This window comes from Pongo abelii, chromosome 14, assembly GCF_028885655.2.
Source record: "Pongo abelii isolate AG06213 chromosome 14, NHGRI_mPonAbe1-v2.0_pri, whole genome shotgun sequence".
Lineage (NCBI taxonomy): Eukaryota > Metazoa > Chordata > Mammalia > Primates > Hominidae > Pongo > Pongo abelii.
This window is the reverse complement of record NC_071999.2, coordinates 101800519-101814564: the sequence shown is the minus strand read 5'-3', so window position 1 is coordinate 101814564 and position 14046 is coordinate 101800519. Positions and strand designations below refer to the sequence as shown.

General features: G+C 42.7%; 1 protein-coding gene across 16 annotated transcripts in view; it reads left to right on the top strand.

Moving 5' to 3' along the window:
• Window positions 1-11816: 11816 nt before the first annotated feature.
• The window catches only part of DZIP1 (DAZ interacting zinc finger protein 1), a 63626-nt gene continuing 61396 nt past the window's right edge, over window positions 11817-14046 (top strand). For 8 of the 16 annotated variants that reach the window (XM_054529559.2, XM_063715002.1, XM_063715000.1 and 5 more), the window contains exons 1-2: window positions 12819-12928; window positions 13286-13499. The gene's annotated coding sequence lies outside the window, so the exon portion shown is untranslated. Of the gene's footprint in view, window positions 12150-12311; window positions 12929-13285; window positions 13500-14046 lie in introns of those variants that run through there. The other 8 variants (XM_063715001.1, XM_054529556.2, XM_054529553.2 and 5 more) reach the window with 4 other exon arrangements.

Genomic DNA, 14046 nt, shown 5'->3' with positions numbered 1-14046 from the left:
AAACCCAAATACCATGTTTGTAACAAGAACAATGATATGTGCTGGTTGGTGACAGAAGCTACTCAGACACTTTGGTTCCAAGAGGCAAAAGATATGGGCCTGTGATAAAGTTTGGCTATGTCCCCACCCAAATCTCATCTCGAATTGTAATCCTCATAATCAAGGGAGGGACCTGGTGAGAGGTGATTAGATCATGGGTCCAGTTTCCCTCATGCTGTTCTCATGATAGTGAACGAATGAATTCTCAAGAGATCTGGCTGTTCGATGAGTGTGGGGCTCTTCCCCCTTCTTGTACTCCTTCTCTCTCCTGTCACCTTGTGAAAAAGGTGCTTACTTCCTCTTTGCCTTCCACCATGATTGTAAGTTTCCTGAGGCCTCCCCAGCCATATGGAACTGTGAGTCAATTAAACCTCTTTCCTTTATAAATTACCCAGTCTCATGGAAGTTCTTAATAACAGTGTGAGAATGGACTAATACAGCCTGAAAGGCAATACATTTATTATTTCCAGCAAGCAATTTATCCCTTTGGCAGAGGGAAGAGAAACTTTACATGGGGAACAGCCTCACAGCTACTTGTCTCCTTTTGTACAGAAGAAATAAAAACAAAAGAATTCATTACAAAATATGGGCCTTAAGAAAAGTTATAGCTAATGTGGAACACAGGAACACAGCCCCAGTCTCTTCCACTATACCGTTAAAATCATTAACTGGGGCCGGGCTTGGTGGCTCACGCCTGTAATCCCAGGACTTTGGGAGGCCAAGGCGGGTGGATTACTTGAGGTCAGGAGTTCTCCTGGTGAGACCCTGTCTCTACTAAAAATACAAAAATTAGCTGGGCATGGTGGTGCACACCTGTAATCCCAACTACTTGAAAGGCTGAGGTAGGAGAATTGCTTGAACCTGGGAGGCAGGAGGTGGAGGTTGCAGTTAGCCAAGATCGTGCCACTGAATACCCGTCTTGGTGACAGAGCAAGACTCTGTCTCAAAAAAAAAAAACTAATCATTAATTGGAAGGCCATTAGAAGAAGGAGGCTCCAGCACTACCTACAGAAACTGAAACCCAACTCAGTGGAAGCAGTAAAATGAAATAAGTTTAACCAATCAGAAACCACCAATTAACCTCTAATTTGGGACTTCCCGCTGGAATGATCCAAATAAGGCTACTACTCCCCTTAAACCAACCGATATTTTTCTTTGCCTTGCTTCTACTTTCCCCTTATAACATCCTTCTCCACCTACCCTTCTTTGGAGCGAGCATCCCCAAACTACTTGCCTCTGGAGCTCCCCAATTCATGAATCACTATCTATTCAAATAAACACTTAAAAATTATAATTTGCCTATGTTTATCTTTAAACAATGCAAACTTCCTCCAAAAGCAGTTTTAAGAAAAATGCACTCATTCAAATATAAGTAATCATAAAGGAATGGGATGAATGGGCAATAAGCAGATGAAAATGTGCTCAATATTATTTGTCATCAGGGGAATGCAAATTAACCCATGGAGATACCATTACCTACCCACCAGAATGTCTTATAATGAAAAAAAATTGACAACATCAGGTGTCGTAAGCATGTGAAGCAAATGGAATTCTCATACATTGCTGGTGAGAGTATAAAATGGTGCAACGACTTTGAAAAACTGGTAATATATTGAAATGTTAAACACATATCTACTCTATGACCTAGTTACTCCACTCCTAGGTATTATTAATCTTGGAGAAATAAAATCAAATGTCCACAAAAAGCCTTGTACAGTAATGTTCATAGCAGCCTTAATAGCTACAAACTGAAAACACCTCATGTGTCCATCAACAGAGTGGATTAAAAAAATGAAAAACCTGTGATGTATTCATTTATATGATTACTAAAGGGCAAACACAAAAGACTGGGTACTGTACAATTCCATTTATATGAAGTTCAAGAATAAGCAAGACAAATCTGTAGTGAATAGCAGTTACCTCTGTGTAAGGGGATAAGGGAGAATAAGGGAAGTTTCATATTTGCTATGTTTTATATATATAACATATTATATATGTGTGTGTGTATATATATATATATATATATAAATTTTTTTTTGAGATAGAGTCTCACTTTGTCACCCAGGCTGGGGTGCAATGGCGCAATCTCGGCTTCACTGCAACCTCCTCCTCCTGGGTTCAAGCAATTCTTGTGCCTTAGCCTCCCAAGTAGCTGGGATCACAGGCGGGCCACCACTCCCAGGTTTTTTTTTTTTTTTTCTTGTAGAGACGGGGAGTTTCACCATGTTAGCTAGGCTGGTCTCAAATTCCTGACCTCAGGTGATCCACCCACCTCGGCCTCCCGAAGTGCTGGGATTACAGACGTGAGCCACTATGCCTGGTCTTTCTAAGTCTTTCTGATGAAAAAGTTGGAGAACTAATGGGAAGACAGTGGATCCTGACAGAAGTGGAAATGTCAACATCTAAGAGAATCAGGAAGACTTAGTGCAGTGAGTCTTCAAGTGTGATCCCCAGAACAATGGCATAGCATTTCCTGGGAATTTGTTAGAAATGCAGATTTTCTGACCTCGTCCCAAACCTACTAAATCAGAGACTTTAAGGGTGAGAACATCTTTCTGTGTTTTAACAAGTCTTAAGTTTTATAACAACTGACATAGAGGATCTGAAGTCCTCAAACTATCCTCAAGTTTATCCTCCACCTTCTTTGGTTAAGGAAGCTTTGCCACCTTTGCACGTGAGAACTAATATTTTCTCTTTGAAGAGCCAAGCCACGCTGTCACTACCGCAACCAGAATGCAAAATTAGCATAGCCTGGTGAGGTTTGGTGGGGTGATGTTAAATATTGCTACAGAAGAGTTAGAAATCTAGAAGTTCTGGGAACTTCCTAACTTATATCCTCGAACCTTGAGAGAATATTTGTGGGAATAGATTTTAAGGCTATTAGGTCAAGGAACATGGTCCATATTTTGAATCAGATCAAATGTACAGATATGGGCACCTCCCAGAAATTAGGTATTCAGGGTGCTAACAAGTTGGGGAAAGACTATTCAATGCAAATATACACTGAACTTTGTCCCACAAAGTCAGAAATCTCCCAAATCAGAAATCCCTTAACAAGTATAAAGGAAGTAATGTTAAAATTTCAGGAAAAGGGAATAAAAAATTGGATAGATTATGCTCATCCAGTCTAGACACCTCCTCACCACATCTTTGATAGAAACTTTTATCTTAGTTATAAAAAATATAGGTTGGTAAGGGGTATCAGTATGGTTTTAGTGTAGGAAATGGAAACCCCTCTGGGTATTGTAAGCAGCAAGGAACCTGCATAGAATTAGATGCTTGCACAGTCATCTAAAGGGCTAGAGAAGCTGGAACGTGGGGTGGGGAGGGCAGCATTGGAAGTGTTACATTCAGGAGTTCTACCCTCCAATAAAAAAAGTCAGTGCAGCCACTTCTGTCTCAGCAGCCACTTGACACCCTTGAAAGTTGTGACCAGACACACCGAGTTCAGCTGCTGCCTTTGCCTATGATACTCATCCTCGTAACCCAGCATACCAGCCAACCCAGCAGGAAAATAGCCTCTTTCTCACTTCTGCCTTTCACATCATTCAAGAGTAGATCTAATTGTCAGAAACCAATTTGTTTCCAGAATATGAGCTGGAAAGGAGTCCAGAAGCATGGTTTTTAACTTTCTAACCTCTGCAGAGCAGGAAGGCATATCAGAGGAAAGGAGCATGGAAGCGTAGTGAACTAATTCTGTATCTACCCCAGAGGGAGCAGACAGCTCTTTACAAAAAGCCTCCTCTGGACTTGAAATGCTGGCTGCAGGAGCTGCCACTGAAATGGGCTCCCAGACCTCAAAGGGATGGGAGGAGTTCAGAGTGCCTGTGCCCATTTGGAAGTTATTAACCATCAAAGATAAACTGATCTTGGTTATGCTAACAGATAGGAACATGGCCGTTGTAATCAGATTCCAAAACCTAGTCTGACTTTCATGAATATCCGGCTGTGACAAATTAATCACAGGACTCCAAAATGTGATATTTCATCAAACTGTAGGTTATCTAATATTTGACCCTCCCATCCCACCCCACCACAAATGCCAGGACTGAGCCAACTTCCTTGAAAGGTAAGTTTGGTTGTTGTTGTTTTTTTAACCTATTTTCCAGTCCTGAGCCAGTTCAAGGGAAGACATTAATGATTCAATTGGACTGGAAGTTGAGACTGCCACCTGGCCATTTTTGCCAATTTCCCCCTAAGCCCTGCGTATGTTGCATTGCACAAATTTTGATAAGTTGTGTTTTCATTTAGTTCAAAATATTTGCAAATTCTTCTTGAGATTTCTTCTTTGATCTATGTATTATATAGAAGTATATTGTTTAAATTCCAAATATCTGGGGATTTACCAGTTATTTTTCTGCTATTGATGTCTAGTTTAATTCCATTGTAGTCTGACAACATACTTCGTATGATTTCTATTCTTTTACCTTTGTTAAGGTGTGTTCGATGGCCCATAATGTCTATCATGGTGAACATTCCATGTGAATTTGCAAAGAATATGTGATCTGCTGTTATTAGATGGAATATCCTATAAACATCAATTAGATCAAGTTGGTCGATAGTGCCTTTCAGGTCAATTATGACATTACTAATTTTCTTCCTGCTTGATTTATCAGTTGTTAAAAGGAAGGTGTTGAAGTCTCCAACTATAACAGTGATTTTGTCTATTTCTCTTGCAATTCTAACCATCCTCACGTATTTGACATTCTGTTCTCATATACATAGATGTTAAGATTGTTATGTCTTTTGCAAACATTGATCCCTTTATTATTATGTGGTACCCCTCTTTATCCCTGATAATTTTCCTTGTTCTGAAGTCTGCTTTCTCTGAAATTAATGTATCCACTCCAGATTTCTTTTTATTAGTGTTAGCACAGTATATCTGTTTCCATCCCTTAGCTTTTAATCTATCTGAGTCTTCATATATAAAGTGGATTTCTTATAAACAACATTTTGTTGGATCTTGTATTTAGTCTGTCTTTTAATTGGTTTATTTATGTATTGGACCATTCATATTTAAAATGATTATTGATATAGCTGTGTTAATATTTTCCATGTTTGTAACTGTTTCTTATTCCTCAAATTGGATTAAACAATAAAGTAGTTTATTATCTCACTTCACTGGAAGTCCAAACTTAGGACAGACTTCAGGCACAATATGATCTTCTGCTCAATAATGTCATTAATTACCTAGGTTCTTTCCATTTTTGTTCTCTGTCATTGTTGTTAGTTTCATAATTTAACATATGTCAATGATGAATGTCATCCCCTTAGATGTGGTGATTTTATGCAATGCATTATCTGAATATATGCAGGACCCTCTTCTATGGCCATCTGAATTACTGCAACTGCCTTGACTTCTTAATGGGCCATGAAAAGTAAAAAATGTTTTTTTCCATCTTTTCCTTTTTCCTTTTCTATTGCTTGTAGGGTGTGTTAATGTGGCTTCATTTACCACCGAGGCTATAGATTTAAGAAACAAGACATAATTAAAAAGGAACTAGGGGTAAAAATAGACGTAATCCAGAAATTGCCATTTCACAAGTCTTCCTGGCATTGTCCTGATAGTGGGAGGTGCTGTTGGGTAACCTCTCAGTGTAGCACAGGGCAAGTCTGCATAAGTTATTTACTTTTTATTAACAGGATATTTTCTGAATTGTTTGTTACTATGATTTGAATAGGCCACCTCCAAAATTCAGGTGTTACCAATGTAATAGTATTAAGAGATGGGGCCTGTAAGAGGTGATTTGGCCATAAGGGCTCCTCCTTTTATGAATGGGATTAAGGCCCTTATAAGGAGGCTTCACAAAGCATTTGGTTCTCTTGTCCTTCCAGCTTTTCTACCATGGGAAGATGCAGTGTTTTTCTCCCACAAGGATTCGGCATCAAGGCTTCACCTTGGAAGCAGAGATTGGACCTTCACCAGAAAATGGAACATGCCAGCACCTTGATCTTAAACTTCCCAGCCTCCAGAACTGAGAGAAAATAAATTTTATATCATAGCAGCACAAAGAAAGACAGGCTCCTTCAGCAGCTTCACAGAACCTTGGATGCCTCCTGGCCCAGGAGCCAGTGGGGACACCTGGCCATTCCTGGGAGGTGGAGAAAGGATGCATGGAGGAAGAGAGGCAGCCACCTGGCTCAGAGAACACTAAGCAGCAAAATATTGAAAGAGTTGTAGTGCTTCTCTTAACTGCTTCTATTAAAATGCAAGAGGAGAGAAATGATTTAAAGATAAAATTTATAATTAAAAGAGAAGCAGAATATAAAGATTTGGAAAATTCACAGTCTGAGCATATAAAGATTTAAAAAATGTGTCAGGGAGAAAACCGAGAGTGGCCAAGTGACTGTTGATACGGAGATTAGTATGGCTACAAGGAAGCCAGGTGCTATTCATCAAGACAATGGGAGAGTGACCCCAAAGGCAATTCAGAGATCTTTGAGGCTGCCATGCCCATCTCAGGCCCAGAGTGCCAGGACCTTGAGAGAAGAGTAGTTTTGCATGGCTCAGGGGTTCATGGAACCTTGGGGCTCACTGCCCAGGGCTGCCTTGGGTCTCTGCATTCTGCATTCTGGGGCAGCACACCTCAGCTTTCCCAGCTGTAGCTCAAGCAGGCCCAGGTGTGGCTCAGGCCACCATCTTGGAAGACATAGCCATACACACCTTGGCTGCATCCAGGTGGTGCTAATTCTGCAGGCTTGCAGCATGCAAGAGCTGTGGAAGCATTATTGGCCTCCACCTAGAATTCAAAGGATATCTCAGACACCACTGGAACCCAAGCAGAGACTTGCTCTAGGGGCAGGGACACTGCAGAGAATCCCCACTAGAGCAGGCCTTAGTGAAGCCATGGGGGTAGGGTCTCTGCCCCAGAGACCCCAGACCTATAGAAATGCCAGCATGCAATGCCAGCCTGTGAGAGCCACAGGTACCCAACACCAGCCTGTGACAGCTGCTCCATGGGCTGTACCCAGCAAAGCTGTAGGGGTGGGGTACCTTGGGGCCTTGGGGACCTTAACCTCTGCCCCAGTGTGTTCAGAAGGCAGGACATGAAGTAAGGGAAGGTTGTTCTTAGGCCTCAAGTTTTGGTGGTATTTGCCTTGTTGAGTTTTGGAGTTGCTTGGAATCTGTTACTCCTTTCTGCTTCCCTAATTCTCTCTTTTGAAATGGGAATGTTCATCCCATGCCTAAATACACCATTGTACTTTTAAAGCCCTTAGCTTGTTTGATTTCATAGATTCAAAGATGGAGGGAATTTGTCTCAGGATGAATCATACCCTGACTCTTATCCATATCTGATTTAAATGAGACTCTGAATTTTAGACTTTTGAGCTGATACTGGAATAAGTTAAGACTTTTGGGGCTACTAGGAAAGAAGACATGTATTTTGTATGTGAGAAGGATATGAATTTTGGGGGCCACAGCAGAATGCTGTGGTTCGAATGTGTTCCTTCCAAAATTCAGGTGTTGGCAGTGTGATGGTATTAAGAGGTGGGGCCTTTAAGAGGCAATTAGGCCATCAAGATGCCTCCCTCATTAATGGGAGTAAAGCCCTTATAAAAGAGGCTTCACAAAGCATTCTGCTCACTTGCTCTTTCACTCTCTCTTGCCCTTCAGCTTTCTGCCATGTGAGGACACTACCAGAAGGCCCTCATCAGAAACTCAAACCTGCAAGAGCCTTGATCTTGGACTTCCCAGCCCCCAGAAGTATGAGAAAATAAATTTCTGTTTTTATAAATTACCCAGTCTCAGGTATTTTGCTGTAGTGGCACAAAACAGACTAAGATATATCAATAGAAAGAAGACTATGACTATGTGTAGGTGCTAAGCAGCCAAGGAGTTGGATTTAATGGACATTGCATTTGTCTTGTTTTCATATTTCTCTATATAGGTGCCTTCCTTTGAGGATTGCTACAGTGTTTTTCAAGTAATTATGGTGGAGCTGTCATTTACACCCTGCCTTTAGCCAAACCACTGGTTGGGCATGTGACTAAGTCAACTAGAATCTTTCTCACAGGAATTTACTTATTTACCTGTTTATTTTTGAGATGGAGTCTCACCCCATCACCCAGGCTGGAATGCAGTGATACAATCTTGGCTCACTGCACTCTCTTTCTCCTGAGTCCAAGTGATTCTCCTCCCTCAGCCTCCTGAGTAGCTGGGACTACAGGCATGGGACACTATGCCTGGCTAATTTTTGTGTTTTTAGTAGAGACGAGGTTTCACCATGTTGACCAGGCTGGTCTCGAACTCCAGACCGCAGGTGATCTGCCTGTCTCGACCTCCCAAAGTGCTGGCATTACAGGCGTGAATCACTGTGCCCGACCCTCCCAGGAATTTAATTGTTATAGTGGCAGTGAATGCAACTGAAGTTGAATTATCACAAGAACAGTGCCCTGTAATCCACAGAACAATCATGAGATGTGGGAGGTTCTAATGGCAGTTAAAATTTGATTTTTCTGCATAAAAGAGAACATCCAGATAAATGTCTTGAAAAGGTTTCTCACCTGGAAGAGATGTCTAGATGCAGGTGGTTCAAGACCGATATGACCCCTTTACAACATCATTCTGCCTTCCCATCCTTAGTATGTGGGTCTGACTTTCAGGTTCCAAGTGTGAAAGAAAATAAAATCTTGGGACCCCAAACTCACTATGCCAAAGGAGAGTTGAGCTTGACAACTGAGTTGGGGCAATACTGCCTAACATTTTGTTTCCAAACAGATGGTTGTAATTTCACAATTCCATGCCAGAGCCTTATACATAAGTCAGGTTCCCACAATAATAGAAGGCCATACACCTTCCCAGATGGCCTCCCTCACAAATAACAAAGAAATTCCCTTCAAGCCCCTAAATACATTTCTCCCTATAAACCAGCCCTAAAATCTGTTAAATCTCACAATGACTGGTATGAGATGGTTTCTTATTGTTTTGATTTGCATTTTTTTGATGATTTGTGATGTTGAGCATTTTTTCATGTTGGCCGCTTGTATGTGTTCCTTTGAGAAGTGTCTGTTCATGTCATTTTCCATCAGTCAGAATGGCAATTATTAAAAAGTCAAAAAACAACAGATGTTGGCGAGGCTTTGGAGAAAAGGGAACGCTTATACACTGTTGGTGGAAATACAAACTAGTTCAGCCACTGTGGAAAGCAGTTTGGAGATTTCTCGAAGAACTTAAAACAGAGCTACCATTCAACCCAGCAATCCAACTACCTGGTATATACCCAAATGAAAATAATTCATTCTATCAAATAGACACATATACTCATATGTTCATCACAGCACTATTCACTATAGCAAGGGCATGGAATCAACCACAATGCCCATCAACAGTGGATTGAATTTAAAAAATATGGTACAGGCTGTTCTGCCTATGGAGTACCCTTTTTTTTTAATTTTTATTCCTTCACTTTCTTAATAAACTTGCTTCCTTTTTTCTTTTCTTTTTTTTTTTTCAAGACAGAGTCTCCCTCTGTTGCCCAAGCTAGAGTGCAGTGGTATGATCTCAGCTCACTGCAGCCTCCGCCTCCCAGGTTCAAGTGATTCTCCTGCCTCAGCCTCCTGAGTAGCTGGAATTACAGGTGTGCATCACCATGCCCGACTAATTTTTGTATTTTTAGTAGAGACGGGGTTTCACCATGTTGCCCAGGCTGGTCTCAAACTGTTGACCTGAGGTGATCCACCCACCTTGGCCTCCCAAAGTGCTGGGATTACAGGTTTGAGCCACCACACCTGGCCTATTATTCTTTAAACCACGTATATAAAACCAAGGTTAGTTATCTGAAATGGGAATATGAGGCAAAATAATTAATATGTATTGAATCAGACAACACATGTGATTTCTGCCCTTCTTTATTTATCGCCTTCATACTAAAGGACATTAGCCTGGTAATATCAATAACTATTTTCAAATGAGAGAAATAGAAACAATCATTTGAAATAAATTCAGCTACAATGCTTTTGTTTACTTACTGTACAAAATGATTAACGTTCACCAATATTATTTCATTCTTTAGGATCATTTCTGTCTCCAAAAAGCAAATATTTATTTGAGGACTTACTAATTGCTCAAAATACTGGAATACTTGAGGTTCTTATAGTCTGATGGACGAGACAGATACCTTAATCATTAAAAAAAATTGTATACCATTATACAATTGGTATAAGTGGTTTGTGCATAGATCAAGAATGCATCATGGCTGCTAAGTCATGCCAAAGTCAATTGATTCTTCTTATTCCAATTCTACACCCGTAGGGTAATATACTGACAGTGGGGATGGGAAATACATGTAACTCAAACGGTATATCAACAAACAATATTAATTAAGCAATCATCTCTCTCTCTCTCTCTCTCTCACACACACACACACACACACACACACACACACACACACACACAGACAGCTACCGAGTTTGCAAAAACCGGATTTTGCAGAGCAATGGCCCGCTCTATCTCACATTGTCTGAAATGCCTTTCTTTTTTTTTTTTCTTTCTTTCTTTTTCTTATTTATTTATTTATTTATTTTTGAGACGGAGCCTCGCTCTGTCGCCCAGGCTGGAGTGCAGTGGCGCGATCTCGGCTCACTGCAAGCTCCGCCTCCCAGGTTCACGCCATTCTCCTGCCTCAGCCTCCCGAGTAGCTGCGACTACAGGTGCCCACCACCATGCCCGGCTAATTTTTTGTGTTTTTAATAGAGACGGGGTTTCACTGTGTTAGCCAGGATGGTCTCGATCTCCTGACCTCGTGATCCACCCGCCTCGGCCTCCCAAAGTGCTGGGATTACAGGCGTGAGCCACTGCGCTCGGCCTATTGTCTGAAATTTCTATCTAGAAATCTTTCCCCACAGTACTTAGAGGATTTTTATAGAGATCTCGAATTTTCTTTCAAAATAATTTTAAAATTAGACCAATTTAAAATCCCATCATGGTCATCCTAGGTCTTACGGCTTCAAATAAAACTAAAGCGAGGAATTCAACATAAATACATATTTATATTCAACATAAATACATAGCTGTTGCTATGTTTGAAGCCTTGTGCTAAAGTATGGTACAAAGTTGATTCTGTCAGGGAGAAGCACAAGGAAAGGCATTTTTACAACGGCATGTTGGTCCAGTAAAAGTTCTGCAGCTACTCCTCTCTAATTTAAAAAAATATATATATATATCTGCATTAGACACTTAGGTTTTGCAAAAGATGCCCTCAAATTTCTCACGATGGTATATACATACGTTCTGGATTACTTGTTACTTAAAAATACTGACTTTTGTCCCACGTGTTCCAATTTTAGGTTACATAAATAAGCACACTACTCCGGACCCACATCTCCTGTAATTCACAGTGCCTAACTTTCTACCAACAAAGATCCGTGCCTTTCATCCTGAAGTGGGCATAACGAAAAGAGACGCAGAAACCTACGTGGGTTTAAATCCTAGAGTGCTTTGGTGAAAAGTCCCTAATCTCGGTTTTCCACGTCACTCAAATGCAGGGCTACATTAGATAGCCTTTTCAAGGTCTTTTGCATCTGCAGACTTCTGCGATTAAAACGCATCTCATCTTGGAAGATAATTCACCTGAAGCTCCTCTGGGAAATTAGCTTGCTGAGGGTCAGACTAACCACCCGGTAGGAGCGAATCTGGTTTCTCTTTGAAAAGCCTTCCTAGGTTGAGCATCCAGCGCCAGCAACAGAGCGCGCCCCCGCACCACGTGTCTGCGCCAGCGGCGGGATTGGCTGAGCGCATTTTAGCGCTGCTGTCTAGAAGCGCGCGGTCCCGCCCAGCTGCCAGAGGAGCCGGGACACCGAGGGAAGAGGCCGGAGGGAGATCTCTCAGGGGAGGGGGCGGGAGGGGGGTGGGGTATCCTGAGTCGTCCGTGGTCCGGAGTCTGGAAGGCCCTGGAGCGGCGCCAGTCGACCCGCCTCGCCACAACTTGCCCAGACCAGACACGTTTCATCCTGCGCCCTGCAAGAGGGAGCCGGCCTGCCTCTCTCCGCTTTGCTGCTCCTCGGCCTCCTCGGGCCCGGCCCGCGTCAGCAGCGACCCTGGGGTCTGGGTCCCCTATGTCGCCCCCGCTCGCCTGCAGCGCCCGGCACCCGCCCAGGAGCGCGCAGCTGGGGTGAGCCGAGACCTGGGATGCGCCAGGCGCCCACAGGATCCAGTGGCGGACGGGGCATCCAGATACCCGCGAAGCCGGCCCTCCTGCCTCTCCAGGCTGCGAGCCGAGACTCTGCAGATCCAGCTGGCGGAGCCGCCGCAGCCCCCACTGCCTGTTTGCCTTCCAAGGATGGGCGCCGAGGTTCCCCCGGAACCTGCGTCTCTCGGCTTTTGTCTGCCGGTTCGGCTGCCCGGCGGTGCCATGAGCCTGGGACCTGAGGCGCCGCACGAGGCTGGGGGCCCTGCCGGGGATCTGGGAGGGAGGGAACGGGAAAGCATGCCCCCTTCTTTCCTGTTCCGGCCATCTTGTGACCGAGATCCACGCAAGGGGGAAGGGGTGGTCAACCGCAAGGCGCCCCACGATGGAGTGTGGCGGCCAAAGGAGATGGGTGCCTCAGGCCCGCGGGCCTCTGCGCCCAGATCTCAGAGGGGGCGCACGGGCCACCCCCACGTTCAGCTCCGAAGCCCTTGGCCCAGATCATGGGTTAATCGTTCTAACAGGCCAGAGGCAGCAAAAATAGGAGGGATAAGGGGCCAGGAGCTGATGTTTCCTTAACTAAGCGCCTAAGTTATTCGATCGTTCTTCATTCACGTGTCCATTCATCGTATTCTGAACGCCTTCTCCGTGCCTGTCCTCTGCTAGGTGCTAGGGATATATACTTGAGCAAGAGAGACCACAGCTCTTGTTCCCGCTGATCCTGCAGCCCAGTGGATGGAGTCCAGAGTCTACAGACCTGCCAGGTCGGTGTCTTGGTGCTCTTAAACAGATGGGGGAAGCTAAGTCTTAGGGCTGACAATTTGTTCTAGATCAGGCAGCAAGTAAATGACAGAATCAAACTTTGAAACTATTTATGTCTTTAGCACTTTTTATGCCTGGTTGCAGGGAATCATTCTTTTTTTCTAAAGGCCAATTAATTTGAACATATGGTTTCGAATAAACCATGTGAAATGCGTGTTTTATTTCCTGGATGTTTTTGCATGGGTTTATTTCTAGTTAACAATATCTTGAAACTGCTAAATATATTTGATATTACAACTTTGCTTCCAGTTACTCTGAATTGTATTTTCCTTTCTTCTGTTCACATATTTGGATGTTAGGAAAGAAAAAAAAAATCCTGATGTCTGGTCCAAGCAGGAATTCCCCGGTGGATTGGGGAATGTCCGGCTTTTCCTCAGCTTATTGATCTCTGTGGTAACCACTGGAGGCCCCCAGAAGACCACAGAAATGAGAGGCCTGAGGTCTACAAGTTGCTGCTAGAAATATTTTAGCCTCTCCAAAACCCAGAATGCAGCCCCGACCCAAGTTTGTAAGGTAAATACCATGGCCCTGTAAAACTTGGTAAAGCTGATGGCTAAAATCCCCCTCCATCTGTTTCTACCTTCAGCATTTTGAGAATGTATCCTTTTGGAAAGACAGGTGAAGTATTACATATTTTGGAGAGTTCTTTGGTTTGTACTTTTATCAAAATGTTATATTTAGGCTGCTAACCTACAAAGGAAGAAAGACTCCATTTAAAAAGAAACTTGGGTGTCAGAAATCTAGAAAGCCTGCCATCAAATATGATTAACTGCAAATTTCATTTAAAAAACAACTTTATTGAGATATAATAAAAATCCACCCTTAATTTTAAGGACACAATTCGGTGAATTTGGTCAAGTGTATATTGCTGGGTAATCAACACCACAATCAAAATGAAAAACATTTCTGTTATGCCAAAAGCTTCCTCATGCCCTTTTGCAGCGAGTCCCCCTCTATCACATTTAATTATATATATTTTTATTGCTTAATGTTTTCTAAATCGTGTGTAAAAGATGAGGATGAATAGATACTACTTTTTTTTTTCTTTTTCTATTAATGA